At 35.2% G+C, this 17,324-nt stretch overlaps 1 long non-coding RNA gene across 2 annotated transcripts; it reads right to left on the reverse strand.

Annotated features, from left to right (window-relative positions):
• Positions 1–11,868: 11,868 nt before the first annotated feature.
• LOC123476825 lies at positions 11,869–13,045 on the reverse strand. 2 transcript variants are annotated; one of them, XR_006651696.1, is made up of 3 exons: positions 12,986–13,045; positions 12,381–12,439; positions 11,869–12,304 (listed from the first exon to the last, which is right to left on the reverse strand). It is a non-coding gene; the product is annotated as an uncharacterized LOC123476825 (long non-coding RNA). The 2 variants fall into 2 exon arrangements; XR_006651695.1 differs by lacking the exon at positions 12,986–13,045 and adding an exon at positions 12,658–12,762.
• Between the last annotated feature and the right edge of the window lie 4,279 nt (positions 13,046–17,324).

A 17,324-nucleotide genomic window follows, 5' to 3' on the forward strand; every position in this document is an offset into this window, starting at 1 on the left:
TGGCCGGGGCCGCCGGGCCCAGACCAGAGTAATAGCAGAGTAATACTGGTGTAGCCACGCTTATGGCGGGCCCTCCCATTGCCTTTTTGGCCTGAAAGTCTTTCTGTCCCATAACGAAAGCGCCACAGCGGCTGTGTTGTGAACTTGTGATGTATTACGTTTTCGCTATGTTTTCGCTCATTTTCGTCGTCTGTACTTCAGAAAGTAAACAAAAAGTGGCTTAATTCATTAGTGTGAAAAAATGTATGTATAAACATATGGGTTGTTATAACAATAACAACCCTTTAAACTCAATTCATAGGTGGCAGTTACGGTTATGGGACACTTAAATCGATATCTTGCCTCATTTTCTCACAATCGATACGCGAAACTGACAACAACTTTTGGGAAAAAATCCGAGAGGGGGAGTTAACATGGCCGTGGCTACACCAGTATTCTATTAGTCTGGGCAGAGTAATAGAATACTGGTGTTGGTGTAGCCACGCTTATGGCGGGCCCTCCCATTGCTAGGGCTCGGCCCCGTGTCCAATGGGTAGGTATTTGGGCGAATGGGTAGGTCTTCTCGGCAAAAAAATTGGATCCGGTGGGTAACGGTTCCTAAGACTTTGTGCCCACTACCTACCCGGGTACCATGTGGGTATAACACAATTTCGAAAACCGTTTCCATTACCCGGGTTCAAAACCCGGTTATCCCCGATTTCCTACCCGATTACCCGAGTTTTCCCTGATATCAAGTGACGCCCTTTGAATTTCCCGCCACAAAAAATTTTGTTTTGCTACCCTCCCTTTTAATTTAACTTGGGGCTTTGCAAGCCGCCATTTTCCAAGATGGCGGTGGGTATACCCGGTTTGCCCATCAAATCCGCCCAGCTTACCCACTTTGGCAAATAGACTACCCGGATCGCTCATAGGCGACTTTTTTTGGCGACGAACCGCGGGTAAACTGGGTTTTCGAGAACCGGGGCCGAGCCCTACCCATTGCCTTTTTGGCCTGAAAGTCTTTCTGTCCCATAACGAAAGCGCCACAGCGGCTGTGTTGTGAACTTGTGATGTATTACGTTTTCGCTATGTTTTCGCTCATTTTCGTCGTCTGTACTTCAGAAAGTAAACAAAAAGTGGCTTAATTAATTAGTGTGAAAAAATGTATGTATAAACATATGGGTTGTTATAACAATAACAACTCTTAAAACTCAATTCAAAGGTGGCAGTTACGGTTATGGGACACTTAAATCGATATCTTGCCTCATTTTCTCACAATCGATACGCGAAATTGGGAACAACTTTTGGGAAAAAATCCGAGAGGGGGAGTTAACATGGGCCGTGGCTACACCAGTATTCTATTACTCTGGCTGGCCGCTGGCGCCTGGCGGTAGCGGGTAGCGCTCGGCCCCGCGGAAATCGGAGAGCTTTTTAGTCGATCCGGTGCGGGGATAATCTTAATCGGGGAAGTGATTTCGGTGCTCGGTGCCTTCCCCGATTATCAATGAATACTTTGAATAGTGATCTAAATTGGCAATTGCCCTGCGGCCAACAAGAACAAAATGTGACCCTAGTCACGTGATTCTCGTTGGTCTATAAAAACTCAAGGTCACTGGTAAGACTAACCCCCTATGGCTAAAGCGGTGCTATCGGTGCAGCACCGATTATAGCACCGTTCCGCACTGAAATAAGAAATCCCCGCACCGAAATTCCCCGATTCATTTTTATCGGGGAAGCTTAGCGGTGTCCCCGATTAGAAAGTGATCGCGGCCGAGCCCTAGCTGGCGGTAGAGCTCGGCCACGGTTCTCGAAAACCCGGGTTACCTGTGGATCGTCGCCAAAAATAGTCGCCCATAGGCGATCCGGGTAGACTATTTGCTAAAATAGGTAGGCTGGTCCGGTTTTGATGGGTAAACGGGTATACCCATCACCATCTTAGAAAATGGCGGCTGGGATGGCGCTAGTTAAAGAAAAGGGAGGGTAGCAAAAAAGTTTCTAAGAAAATGCAATCTTGTGGCGGAAATTTACGCACCACGCCTTCAACGAAGGAGGAGTCCACTACATATTGAATTTATCGATCGATTGTTAGGCCCATTTCGATCGCTACTGTACAAACAATGGCGGCATGGCGAAGACGCGCATTGAAATTTGGAAGTGGTCAAGTGGATGCATGTGTGACTTGATGTGGCGTTGCATGTGGGAGGCTCCGTTGATAATGGTAATTGTATTAATAAATTAGGGTATGTAAGGCAATGAGTTATGCCATAATATCTCACTTACTTCACAGACTGGTCATTTGATGATACGTGTGAACAGTGGTAGTGCTTGGGTGCCTCAAGAGGGAATCGTACAACATAGCCATAGAGCTAAAAGTCATAGAAGATTTTTAAACTGTTATTTGATTTTGTGTTGTTTCAGCAGTTATATCAATTATACTAGGGGCCCTCACTCCGTTCAGGAAGTTCCCGATAGGACACAGCCTGGACGCCAATTCGCCACACAGAAACCCGGAAACCATTTGCTCTTCCGGAAAAACTGATGACTGAGGCTGTGAGTAATCAAGTAGAGCAAGTTAGTTATATCGATGGGCAAACAGTTTGTTTAAGAAACGTTCAAACTGGACGAACTAGTGTCAAGTTAAACGTCATCTAGCGGTAGTAAATTACCTTTGGGAAACAAACAAATAAAAAAGAAAGAAGCTCCATTCGGATTTTAAATTATAATAAGGATCTTAATCATAGTTAATCAGAGTCATAGAACCCTGCATCAGGGTTCCCCCCCTGATTAGGGGGGAAAAAAATAAAAAATAAAAAAAATGAAAAATTGATATAGTTTGGCAACGCTGTGTGAGGTGCAATAGGTGTTACCTTAATACATATGTAGTGCGACCATGTTGACAGCCTCACACGGCCTGTGGAAAAACCAGTCCGTTGCCAGGCGACGCACAAAGCCCCGCCTTGAAAACAACTTCGCGGCCTGATTTTTCCCTATCTTCATGACCGACGCGCCATCTCTCTGAAAAAAAATCTCCCAAAACTTCGAGTCGCTCTTAGATTGCTCCGTGTTCCTTTATCGTTGAGCCGATAATTGACACGACCCCTTCGTTAATCTCCGCGTTATCTCCTCTACAACATGACGTCAAGTTTTGCGCCACAGCATCTAAAATAAGAAAACGTATAAAAGATACGTACGAGACCCTGAAATCGACTCGAATGGGCCGACTAAACTGCTCCGCACTCCTTCGTCGTTCAGCCGACAAAAACGGGGACTCGACCGGAAGCTGCTGCATTATTTCCTCTACAAATATAGACCAATCTCAGTGGCACAGCATCTAAAAAAAAAAAACAAACGAAAGATTAGTGCGGACACCCCTGAAATCGCCGCGCCATCAGCGCCATCTCTGGGGTAAAGTCTCAGAAAAAGTGTCGGTCGATCCACCGGTCGTTGTAGAAGGGTAGGGGTGCCTGTATCAGGGGGTTGGGAAATGCGAGTTTTGATAGAATCCCTATCGGGAAATTACTGTAATTCAATGATATGTTCATCCCTTCCCACTTTTTCATTTTTGACCAAATTTCAAACTAGGGGCCCTCACTCCGTTCAGGAAGTTCCCGATAGGGTCCGGCCTGGTCGCCAATTCGCCATAGAATCTCGGAAACCATTTGTCCTTACGGCAAAACTGACAACGTATCCATGTAGGATGAAGACGAAGTGTGAAGTAATCATCCCCGCTTCACCCCGCCTCCCCATTTTTGTCAAAATCGGCCAAAAACGACATCTCTTGAAATTATCCAAAATCCCACGGCATAATCGAAATTGAACGCTGATTTCGAATTAGTCATTGGTTTTCTCGTTAAACAAGCCGTTTCAAAAATTAACGAAAACAGTGCTGTTAGCGCAACAACTTAATTTAGGGTTTTAACGTTTTAATAAAAAACTATAAAACCAATAGAAAAATAAACCTGATTTTCGTGATTTTCATTCAATTTTGAATCGAATTCATGTATTTTAAGCAAAATTTGAAATTTGGCCAAAAATGAAAAAGTGGGAAGGGTATAGCCTTCCCACTTTTGTCAAAATCGGCCAAAAACGACATCTCTTGAAATTATCCAAAAATCATACGGCATAATCAAAATTAAACGCTGATTTTGATTTTGTGATTGGTTTTCTCATTATACCAGCCGTTAAAAAAATTAACGAAAACAGTGCTGTTAGCGCAACAACTTCATTTATGGTTTTTAACATGTAAATGAAAAACTATAAAACCAATAGAAAAATAAACCTGATTTCCGTGATTTTCATTCAATTCTGAATCTAAATCATGTATTTTAAGCCAAATTTGAAATTTGGTCAAAAATGAAAAAGTGGGAAGGGTATAGCCTTTCCACTTTTGTCAAAATCGGCCAAAAATGACATCTCTTGAAATTCTCCAGAAATCAGACGGTATAATCGAAATTGAACGCTGATTTCGATTTAGTCATTGGTTTTCTCTTTAGACTAGCCGTTTAAAAAATTAACGAAACTGTTAGCGCACCAACTTCATTTGTGGTTTTTAACATGTAAATGAAAAACTATAAGACCAATAGAAAAATAAACCTGATTTCCGTGATTTTCATTCAATTCTGAATCTAAATCATGTATTTTAAGCCAAATTTGAAATTTGGTCAAAAATGAAAAAGTGGGAAGGGTAGCCTTTCCACTTTTGTCAAAATCGGCCAAAAATGACATCTCTTGAAATTCTCCAGAAATCAGACGGTATAATCGAAATTGAACGCTGATTTCGATTTAGTCATTGGTTTTCTCTTTAGACTAGCCGTTTAAAAAATTAACGAAACTGTTAGCGCACCAACTTCATTTATGGTTTTTAACATGTAAATGAAAAACTATAAGACCAATAGAAAAATAAACCGTATTTCCGTGATTTTCATTCTATTCTGAATCTAAATCATGTATTTTAAGCCAAATTTGAAATTTGGTCAAAAATGAAAAAGTGGGAAGGGTATAGCCTTTCCACTTTTGTCAAAATCGGCCAAAAATGACATCTCTTGAAATTCTCCAGAAATCAGACGGTATAATCGAAATTGAACGCTGATTTCGATTTAGTCATTGGTTTTCTCTTTAGACTAGCCGTTTAAAAAATTAACGAAACTGTTAGCGCACCAACTTCATTTATGGTTTTTAACATGTAAATGAAAAACTATAAGACCAATAGAAAAATAAACCTGATTTCCGTGATTTTCATTCAATTCTGAATCTAAATCATGTATTTTAAGCCAAATTTGAAATTTGGTCAAAAATGAAAAAGGGGAAAGGAATTTTTTTTTTGTCAAAATCGGCCAAAAATGACATCTCTTGAAATTCTCCAGAAATCAGACGGTATAATCGAAATTGAACGCTGATTTCGATTTAGTCATTGGTTTTCTCTTTAGACTAGCCGTTTAAAAAATTAACGAAACTGTTAGCGCACCAACTTCATTTATGGTTTTAACATGTAAATGAAAAACTATAAGACCAATAGAAAAATAAACCTGATTTCCGTGATTTTTTTAAATTATAAATTTTCAATTCATGATTCTGAAATTCTCCAGAAATCAAGGTATAATCGAAATTGAACGCAGATTTCGATTTTTTTTTTTAAACATGTAAAAAGTGGAAAGTATAAGAATAGAAAAAAAAACCTGATTTCCCTATTTTTTATTCTGAATCTAAATCAGTATTTAAAAAAGACTTTTGTCAAATTTTCCAGAAATTAGACGGATAATGAAATTGAACGCTGATTTCGATTTAGTTCATTGGTTTTCTTTTAGACTAGCCGTTTAAAAAATTAACGAAACTGTTAGCGCACCAACTTCATTTATGGTTTTTAACATGTAAATGAAAAACTATAAGACCAATAGAAAAATAAACCTGATTTCCGTGATTTTCATTCAATTCTGAATCTAAATCATGTATTTTAAGCCAAATTTGAAATTTGGTCAAAAATGAAAAAGTGGGAAGGGTAGCCTTTCCACTTTTGTCAAAATCGGCCAAAAATGACATCTCTTGAAATTCTCCAGAAATCAGACGGTATAATCGAAATTGAACGCTGATTTCGATTTAGTCATTGGTTTTCTTTTTAGACTAGCCGTTTAAAAAATTAACGAAACTGTTAGCGCACCAACTTCATTTATGGTTTTTAACATGTAAATGAAAAACTATAAGACCAATAGAAAAATAAACCTGATTTCCGTGATTTTCATTCAATTCTGAATCTAAATCATGTATTTTAAGCCAAATTTGAAATTTGGTCAAAAATGAAAAAGTGGGAAGGGAATAGCCTTTCCACTTTTGTCAAAATCGGCCAAAAATGACATCTCTTGAAATTCTCCAGAAATCAGACGGTATAATCGAAATTGAACGCTGATTTCGATTTAGTCATTGGTTTTCTTTTTAGACTAGCCGTTTAAAAAATTAACGAAACTGTTAGCGCACCAACTTCATTTATGGTTTTTAACATGTAAATGAAAAACTATAAGACCAATAGAAAAATAAACCTGATTTCCGTGATTTTCATTCAATTCTGAATCTAAATCATGTATTTTAAGCCAAATTTGAAATTTGGTCAAAAAGGAAAAAGGGGGGGGGGAGAACCTTTCCACTTTTGTCAAAATCGGCCAAAAATGACATCTCTTGAAATTCTCCAGAAATCAGACGGTATAATCGAAATTGAACGCTGATTTCGATTTAGTCATTGGTTTTCTCTTTAGACTAGCCGTTTAAAAAATTAACGAAACTGTTAGCGCACCAACTTCATTTATGGTTTTTAACATGTAAATGAAAAACTATAAGACCAATAGAAAAATAAACCTGATTTCCGTGATTTTCATTCAATTCTGAATCTAAATCATGTATTTTAAGCCAAATTTGAAATTTGGTCAAAAATGAAAAAGTGGGAAGGGTATAGCCTTTCCACTTTTGTCAAAATCGGCCAAAAATGACATCTCTTGAAATTCTCCAGAAATCAGACGGTATAATCGAAATTGAACGCTGATTTCGATTTAGTCATTGGTTTTCTCTTTAGACTAGCCGTTTAAAAAATTAACGAAACTGTTAGCGCACCAACTTCATTTATGGTTTTTAACATGTAAATGAAAAACTATAAGACCAATAGAAAAATAAACCTGATTTCCGTGATTTTCATTCAATTCTGAATCTAAATCATGTATTTTAAGCCAAATTTGAAATTTGGTCAAAAATGAAAAAGTGGGAAGGGTATAGCCTTTCCACTTTTGTCAAAATCGGCCAAAAATGACATCTCTTGAAATTCTCCAGAAATCAGACGGTAAAATCGAAATTGAACGCTGATTTCGATTTAGTCATTGGTTTTCTCTTTAGACTAGCCGTTTAAAAAATTAACGAAACTGTTAGCGCACCAACTTCATTTATGGTTTTTAACATGTAAATGAAAAACTATAAGACCAATAGAAAAATAAACCTGATTTCCGTGATTTTCATTCAATTCTGAATCTAAATCATGTATTTTAAGCCAAATTTGAAATTTGGTCAAAAATGAAAAAGTGGGAAGGGTATAGCCTTTCCACTTTTGTCAAAATCGGCCAAAAATGACATCTCTTGAAATTCTCCAGAAATCAGACGGTATAATCGAAATTGAACGCTGATTTCGATTTAGTCATTGGTTTTCTCTTTAGACTAGCCGTTTAAAAAATTAACGAAACTGTTAGCGCACCAACTTCATTTATGGTTTTTAACATGTAAATGAAAAACTATAAGACCAATAGAAAAATAAACCTGATTTCCGTGATTTTCATTCAATTCTGAATCTAAATCATGTATTTTAAGCCAAATTTGAAATTTGGTCAAAAATGACATCTCTTGAAATTCTCCAGAAATCAGACGGTATAATCGAAATTGAACGCTGATTTCGATTTAGTCTTTGGTTTTCTCTTTAGACTAGCCGTTTAAAAAATTAACGAATCTGTTAGCGCACCAACTTCATTTATGGTTTTTAACATGTAAATGAAAAACTATAAGACCAATAGAAAAATAATCCTGATTTCCGTGATTTTCATTCAATTCTGAATCTAAATCATGTATTTTAAGCCAAATTTGAAATTTGGTCAAAATATGAAAAAGTGGGAAGGGTATAGCCTTTCCACTTTTGTCAAAATCGGCCAAAAATTACATCTCTTGAAATTCTCCAGAAATCAGACGGTATAATCGAAATTGAACGCTGATTTCGATTTAGTCATTGGTTTTCTCTTTAGACTAGCCGTTAAAAAAATTAACGAAACTGTTAGCGCACCAACTTCATTTATGGTTTTTAACATGTAAATGAAAAACTATAAGACCAATAGAAAAATAAACCTGATTTCCGTGATTTTCATTCAATTCTGAATCTAAATCATGCCTTTTCCACTTTTGTCAAAATCGGCCAAAAATGACATCTCTTGAAATTCTCCAGAAATCAGACGGTATAATCGAAATTGAACGCTGATTTCGATTTAGTCATTGGTTTTCTCTTTAGACTAGCCGTTTAAAAAATTAACGAAACTGTTAGCGCACCAACTTCATTTATGGTTTTTAACATGTAAATGAAAAACTATAAGACCAATAGAAAAATAAACCTGATTTCCGTGATTTTCATTCAATTCTGAATCTAAATCATGTATTTTAAGCCAAATTTGAAATTTGGTCAAAAATGAAAAAGGGGGACCCTTCCCCTTTTGTCAAAATCGGCCAAAAATTACATCTCTTGAAATTCTCCAGAAATCAGACGGTATAATCGAAATTGAACGCTGATTTCGATTTAGTCATTGGTTTTCTCTTTAGACTAGCCGTTAAAAAAATTAACGAAACTGTTAGCGCACCAACTTCATTTATGGTTTTTAACATGTAAATGAAAAACTATAAGACCAATAGAAAAATAAACCTGATTTCCGTGATTTTCATTCAATTCTGAATCTAAATCATGTATTTTAAGCCAAATTTGAAATTTGGTCAAAATATGAAAAAGTGGGAAGGGTATAGCCTTTCCACTTTTGTCAAAATCGGCCAAAAATGACATCTCTTGAAATTCTCCAGAAATCAGACGGTATAATCGAAATTGAACGCTGATTTCGATTTAGTCATTGGTTTTCTCTTTAGACTAGCCGTTTAAAAAATTAACGAAACTGTTAGCGCACCAACTTCATTTATGGTTTTTAACATGTAAATGAAAAACTATAAGACCAATAGAAAAATAAACCTGATTTCCGTGATTTTCATTCAATTCTGAATCTAAATCATGTATTTTAAGCCAAATTTGAAATTTGGTCAAAAATGACATCTCTTGAAATTCTCCAGAAATCAGACGGTATAATCGAAATTGAACGCTGATTTCGATTTAGTCTTTGGTTTTCTCTTTAGACTAGCCGTTTAAAAAATTAACGAATCTGTTAGCGCACCAACTTCATTTATGGTTTTTAACATGTAAATGAAAAACTATAAGACCAATAGAAAAATAATCCTGATTTCCGTGATTTTCATTCAATTCTGAATCTAAATCATGTATTTTAAGCCAAATTTGAAATTTGGTCAAAATATGAAAAAGTGGGAAGGGTATAGCCTTTCCACTTTTGTCAAAATCGGCCAAAAATTACATCTCTTGAAATTCTCCAGAAATCAGACGGTATAATCGAAATTGAACGCTGATTTCGATTTAGTCATTGGTTTTCTCTTTAGACTAGCCGTTAAAAAAATTAACGAAACTGTTAGCGCACCAACTTCATTTATGGTTTTTAACATGTAAATGAAAAACTATAAGACCAATAGAAAAATAAACCTGATTTCCGTGATTTTCATTCAATTCTGAATCTAAATCATGCCTTTCCACTTTTGTCAAAATCGGCCAAAAATGACATCTCTTGAAATTCTCCAGAAATCAGACGGTATAATCGAAATTGAACGCTGATTTCGATTTAGTCATTGGTTTTCTCTTTAGACTAGCCGTTTAAAAAATTAACGAAACTGTTAGCGCACCAACTTCATTTATGGTTTTTAACATGTAAATGAAAAACTATAAGACCAATAGAAAAATAAACCTGATTTCCGTGATTTTCATTCAATTCTGAATCTAAATCATGTATTTTAAGCCAAATTTGAAATTTGGTCAAAAATGAAAAAGTGGGAGCCTTTCCACTTTTGTCAAAATCGGCCAAAAATGACATCTCTTGAAATTCTCCAGAAATCAGACGGTATAATCGAAATTGAACGCTGATTTCGATTTAGTCATTGGTTTTCTCTTTAGACTAGCCGTTAAAAAAATTAACGAAACTGTTAGCGCACCAACTTCATTTATGGTTTTTAACATGTAAATGAAAAACTATAAGACCAATAGAAAAATAAACCTGATTTCCGTGATTTTCATTCAATTCTGAATCTAAATCATGTATTTTAAGCCAAATTTGAAATTTGGTCAAAATATGAAAAAGTGGGAAGGGTATAGCCTTTCCACTTTTGTCAAAATCGGCCAAAAATGACATCTCTTGAAATTCTCCAGAAATCAGACGGTATAATCGAAATTGAACGCTGATTTCGATTTAGTCATTGGTTTTCTCTTTAGACTAGCCGTTTAAAAAATTAACGAAACTGTTAGCGCACCAACTTCATTTATGGTTTTTAACATGTAAATGAAAAACTATAAGACCAATAGAAAAATAAACCGGATTTCCGTGATTTTCATTCAATTCTGAATCTAAATCATGTATTTTAAGCCAAATTTGAAATTTGGTCAAAAATGAAAAAGTGGGAAGGGTATAGCCTTTCCACTTTTGTCAAAATCGGCCAAAAATGACATCTCTTGAAATTCTCCAGAAATCAGACGGTATAATCGAAATTGAACGCTGATTTCGATTTAGTCATTGGTTTTCTCTTTAGACTAGCCGTTAAAAAAATTAACGAAACTGTTAGCGCACCAACTTCATTTATGGTTTTTAACATGTAAATGAAAAACTATAAGACCAATAGAAAAATAAACCTGATTTCCGTGATTTTCATTCAATTCTGAATCTAAATCATGTATTTTAAGCCAAATTTGAAATTTGGTCAAAATATGAAAAAGTGGGAAGGGTATAGCCTTTCCACTTTTGTCAAAATCGGCCAAAAATGACATCTCTTGAAATTCTCCAGAAATCAGACGGTATAATCGAAATTGAACGCTGATTTCGATTTAGTCATTGGTTTTCTCTTTAGACTAGCCGTTTAAAAAATTAACGAAACTGTTAGCGCACCAACTTCATTTATGGTTTTTAACATGTAAATGAAAAACTATAAGACCAATAGAAAAATAAACCTGATTTCCGTGATTTTCATTCAATTCTGAATCTAAATCATGTATTTTAAGCCAAATTTGAAATTTGGTCAAAAATGAAAAAGTGGGAAGGGTATAGCCTTTCCACTTTTGTCAAAATCGGCCAAAAATGACATCTCTTGAAATTCTCCAGAAATCAGACGGTATAATCGAAATTGAACGCTGATTTCGATTTAGTCATTGGTTTTCTCTTTAGACTAGCCGTTAAAAAAATTAACGAAACTGTTAGCGCACCAACTTCATTTATGGTTTTTAACATGTAAATGAAAAACTATAAGACCAATAGAAAAATAAACCTGATTTCCGTGATTTTCATTCAATTCTGAATCTAAATCATGTATTTTAAGCCAAATTTGAAATTTGGTCAAAAATGAAAAAGTGGGAAGGGTATAGCCTTTCCACTTTTGTCAAAATCGGCCAAAAATGACATCTCTTGAAATTCTCCAGAAATCAGACGGTATAATCGAAATTGAACGCTGATTTCGATTTAGTCATTGGTTTTCTCTTTAGACTAGCCGTTTAAAAAATTAACGAAAACAGTTCTGTTAGCGCACCAACTTCATTTATGGTTTTAAACATGTAAATGAAAAACTATAAGACCAATATTTAGAAAATTTCAGGAAATATGGGCTGTATATAAAATCTAATAACTTTAAAACTAATTCCCCCTTCCAAAAATCTTTTACTGGGTTTGTAGAAGAGAATTAGCTCTTTAATATAAGACAAAAACGGAAGAGGAGGGGATTAAAGATAACTAACGGCAGTGATTTTCGCTAAAGCCGTTTCCCCGTAAGCTCTGTGTTAAACACGGAAGCGGTTTTTGGGTAGTAAAAAGGGAGAAGGAACTCATTTTTCGTGTGGTGTTTCATCATTTTACAAGTTAGGGAAATAAAATTTGGCATGCATGACTCCATTTCCATCCATTCAAAGTCGTGCCACGAGATCTCACGAGACTGTCGAAACAGAAAATCTGTTTTGTACCTGTCGCCGAAAAGGGTGAGAGAAAAAATGCTTGGAGTTCATCGGATGTGATAAAAAGGGTTACAACAAATGGTACCACAAAATGTGCGTTAATGATTGTCCTGTAAATGTGGCTGACGAATGGTTTTGCATGACCTGTAAAAATAAAAAAATTTAATCCTGAATATTAAATATTAAAAGTAATATTTTTTTAGTTGCCTAATGTTAATGTTAACGAAAAGAAAACATATTGCTCGTTCTAGAGCAATAAGGAAAGTCGCGACTCGAAGCAGACTAAAAAAAATAGGGAAAAAAATAATAAATCAAAAATTGATATAGTTTGGCAACGCTGTGTGAGGTGCAATAAGTGTGACCTTAATACATATGTAGTGAGACCATGTTGACAACCTCACACGGCCTGTGGAAAAACCAGTCCGTTGCCAGGCGACGCACAAAGCCCCGCCTTGAAAACAACTTCGCGGCCTGGTTTTTCCCTATCTTCATGACCGACGCGCCATCTCTCTGAAAAAAATCTCCCAAAACTTCGAGTCCCTCTTAGATTGCTCCGCGTTCCTTTATCGTTGAGCCGATAATTGACATGACCCCTTTGTTAATCTCCGCGTTATCTCCTCTACAACACGACGTCAAGTTTTGCGACACAGCATATAAAATAAGAAAACGTATAAAAGATAAGTACGAGACCCTGAAATCCACTCGAATGGGCCGACTAAACTGCTCCGCACTCCTTTTTCTATTCAGCCGATAAAAACGGGGACTCGACCGGGAGCTGCTGCGTTATTTCATCTACAAAAGGAGACCAATCTCAGCGGCACAGCATCTAAAATAAGAAAACGAACGAAAGATTAGTGTCAACACCCTGAAATCGCCGCGCCATCAGCGCCATCTCTAGGGTTAAGTCTCAGAAAAAGTGTCGGTCGATCCACCGGTCGTTGTAGAAGGGTAGGGGTGCCTGTATCAGGGGGTTGGGAAATGCGAGTTTTGATAGAATCCCTATCGGGAAATTTGGCTTAAAATACATGATTTAGATTTAGAATTGAATGAAAATCACGGAAGTCCGGTTTATTTTTCTATTGGTCTTATAATTTTTCATTTACATTTTAAAAACCATAAATGAAGTTGGTGCGCTAACAGAACTGTTTTCGTTAATTTTTTTAACGGCTAGTCTAAAGAGAAAACCAATGACTAAATCGAAATCAGCGTTCAATTTCGATTATACCGTCTGATTTTTGGAGAATTTCAAGAGATGTCGTTTTTGGTAGATTTTGACAAAAGTGGGAAGGCAATACCCTTCCCACTTTTTCATTTTTGGCCAAATTTCAAATTTTGCTTAAAATACATGAATTCGAATCAAAATTGAATGAAAATCACGAAAATCAGGTTTATTTTCCTATTGGTCTTAAAGTTTTTGATTTAATCCTTAAAAACCCTAAATTAAGTTGTTGCGCTAACAGCACTGTTTCGTTAATTTTTGAAACGGCTGGTTTAACGAGAAAACCAATAACTAAATCGAAATCAGCGTTCAATTTCGATTATTCCGTGTGATTTTTGGAGAATTTCAAGAGATGTCGTTTTTGGTAGATTTTGACAAAAGTGGGAAGGCTATACCCTTCCCACTTTTTCATTTTTGGCCAAATTTCAAATTTTGCTTAAAATACATGAATTCGAATCAAAATTGAATGAAAATCACGAAAATCAGGTTTATTTTCCTATTGGTCTTATAGTTTTTGATTTAATCCTTAAAAACCCTAAATTAAGTTGTTGCGCTAACAGCACTGTTTCGTTAATTTTTGAAACGGCTGGTTTAACGAGAAAACCAATAACTAAATCGAAATCAGCGTTCAATTTCGATTATTCCGTGTGATTTTTGGAGAATTTCAAGAGATGTCGTTTTTGGTAGATTTTGACAAAAGTGGGAAGGCTATACCCTAACCACTTTTTCATTTTTGGCCAAATTTCAAATTTTGCTTAAAATACATGAATTCGAATCAAAATTGAATGAAAATCACGAAAATCAGGCTTATTTTCCTATTGGTCTTATAATTTTTGATTTAATCCTTAAAAACCCTAAATTAAGTTGTTGCGCTAACAGCACTGTTTCGTTAATTTTTGAAACGGCTGGTTTAACGAGAAAACCAATAATTAAATCGAAATCAGCGTTCAATTTCGATTATTCCGTGTGATTTTTGGAGAATTTCAAGAGATGTCGTTTTTGGTAGATTTTGACAAAAGTGGGAAGGCTTATACCCTTCCCACTTTTTCATTTTTGGCCAAATTTCAAATTTTGCTTAAAATACATGAATTCGAATCAAAATTGAATGAAAATCACGAAAATCAGGCTTATTTTCCTATTGGTCTTATAGTTTTTGATTTAATCCTTAAAAACCCTAAATTAAGTTGTTGCGCTAACAGCACTGTTTCGTTAATTTTTGAAACGGCTGGTTTAACGAGAAAACCAATTACTAAATCGAAATCAGCGTTCAATTTCGATTATTCCGTTTGATTTTTGGAGAATTTCAAGAGATGTCGTTTTTGGTAGATTTTGACAAAAGTGGGAAGGCTATACCCTTCCCACTTTTTCATTTTTGGCCAAATTTCAAATTTTGCTTAAAATACATGAATTCGAATCAAAATTGAATGAAAATCACGAAAATCAGGTTTATTTTCCTATTGGTCTTATAGTTTTTGATTTAATCCTTAAAAACCCTAAATTAAGTTGTTGCGCTAACAGCACTGTTTCGTTAATTTTTGAAACGGCTGGTTTAACGAGAAAACCAATTACTAAATCGAAATCAGCGTTCAATTTCGATTATTCCGTTTGATTTTTGGAGAATTTCAAGAGATGTCGTTTTTGGTAGATTTTGACAAAAGTGGGAAGGCTATACCCTTCCCACTTTTTCATTTTTGGCCAAATTTCAAATTTTGCTTAAAATACATGAATTCGAATCAAAATTGAATGAAAATCACGAAAATCAGGTTTATTTTCCTATTGGTCTTATAGTTTTTGATTTAATCCTTAAAAACCCTAAATTAAGTTGTTGCGCTAACAGCACTGTTTCGTTAATTTTTGAAACGGCTGGTTTAACGAGAAAACCAATAACTAAATCGAAATCAGCGTTCAACTTCGATTATTCCGTGTGATTTTTGGAGAATTTCAAGAGATGTCGTTTTTGGTAGATTTTGACAAAAGTGGGAAGGCTATACCCTTCCCACTTTTTCATTTTTGGCCAAATTTCAAATTTGGCTTAAAATACATGAATTCGAATCAAAATTGAATGAAAATCACGAAAATCAGGTTTATTTTCCTATTGGTCTTATAGTTTTTGATTTAATCCTTAAAAACCCTAAATTAAGTTGTTGCGCTAACAGCACTGTTTCGTTAATTTTTGAAACGGCTGGTTTAACGAGAAAACCAATAACTAAATCGAAATCAGCGTTCAACTTCGATTATTCCGTGTGATTTTTGGAGAATTTCAAGAGATGTCGTTTTTGGTAGATTTTGACAAAAGTGGGAAGGCTATACCCTTCCCACTTTTTCATTTTTGGCCAAATTTCAAATTTTGCTTAAAATACATGAATTCGAATCAAAATTGAATGAAAATCACGAAAATCAGGCTTATTTTCCTATTGGTCTTATAGTTTTTGATTTAATCCTTAAAAACCCTAAATTAAGTTGTTGCGCTAACAGCACTGTTTCGTTAATTTTTGAAACGGCTGGTTTAACGAGAAAACCAATAACTAAATCGAAATCAGCGTTCAACTTCGATTATTCCGTGTGATTTTTGGAGAATTTCAAGAGATGTCGTTTTTGGTAGATTTTGACAAAAGTGGGAAGGCTATACCCTTCCCACTTTTTCATTTTTGGCCAAATTTCAAATTTTGCTTAAAATACATGAATTCGAATCAAAATTGAATGAAAATCACGAAAATCAGGCTTATTTTCCTATTGGTCTTATAGTTTTTGATTTAATCCTTAAAAACCCTAAATTAAGTTGTTGCGCTAACAGCACTGTTTCGTTAATTTTTGAAACGGCTGGTTTAACGAGAAAGCCAATAACTAAATCGAAATCAGCGTTCAATTTCGATTAATCCATGTGATTTTTGGAGAATTTCAAGAGATGTCGTTTTTGGTAGATTTTGACAAAAGTGGGAAGGCTATACCCTTCCCACTTTTTCATTTTTGGCCAAATTTCAAATTTTGCTTAAAATACATGAATTCGAATCAAAATTGAATGAAAATCACGAAAATCAGGCTTATTTTCCTATTGGTCTTATAGTTTTTGATTTATTCCTTAAAAACCCTAAATTAAGTTGTTGCGCTAACAGCACTGTTTCGTTAATTTTTGAAACGGCTGGTTTAACGAGAAAACCAATAACTAAATCGAAATCAGCGTTCAATTTCGATTATTCCGTGTAATTTTTGGAGAATTTCAAGAGATGTCGTTTTTGGTAGATTTTGACAAAAGTGGGAAGGCTATACCCTTCCCACTTTTTCATTTTTGGCCAAATTTCAAATTTTGCTTAAAATACATGAATTCGAATCAAAATTGAATGAAAAGAACGAAAATCAGGTTTATTTTCCTATTGGTCTTATAGTTTTTGATTTAATCCTTAAAAACCCTAAATTAAGTTGTTGCGCTAACAGCACTGTTTCGTTAATTTTTGAAACGGCTGGTTTAACGAGAAAACCAATAACTAAATCGAAATCAGCGTTCAACTTCGATTATTCCGTGTGATTTTTGGAGAATTTCAAGAGATGTCGTTTTTGGTAGATTTTGACAAAAGTGGGAAGGCTATACCCTTCCCACTTTTTCATTTTTGGCCAAATTTCAAATTTTGCTTAAAATACATGAATTCGAATCAAAATTGAATGAAAATCACGAAAATCAGGCTTATTTTCCTATTGGTCTTATAGTTTTTGATTTAATCCTTAAAAACCCTAAATTAAGTTGTTGCGCTAACAGCACTGTTTCGTTAATTTTTGAAACGGCTGGTTTAACGAGAAAACCAATAACTAAATCGA

The sequence above is a fragment of the Daphnia magna genome, linkage group LG1 (genome assembly GCF_020631705.1).
Source record: "Daphnia magna isolate NIES linkage group LG1, ASM2063170v1.1, whole genome shotgun sequence".
In the NCBI taxonomy this organism is placed as follows: domain Eukaryota; kingdom Metazoa; phylum Arthropoda; class Branchiopoda; order Diplostraca; family Daphniidae; genus Daphnia; species Daphnia magna.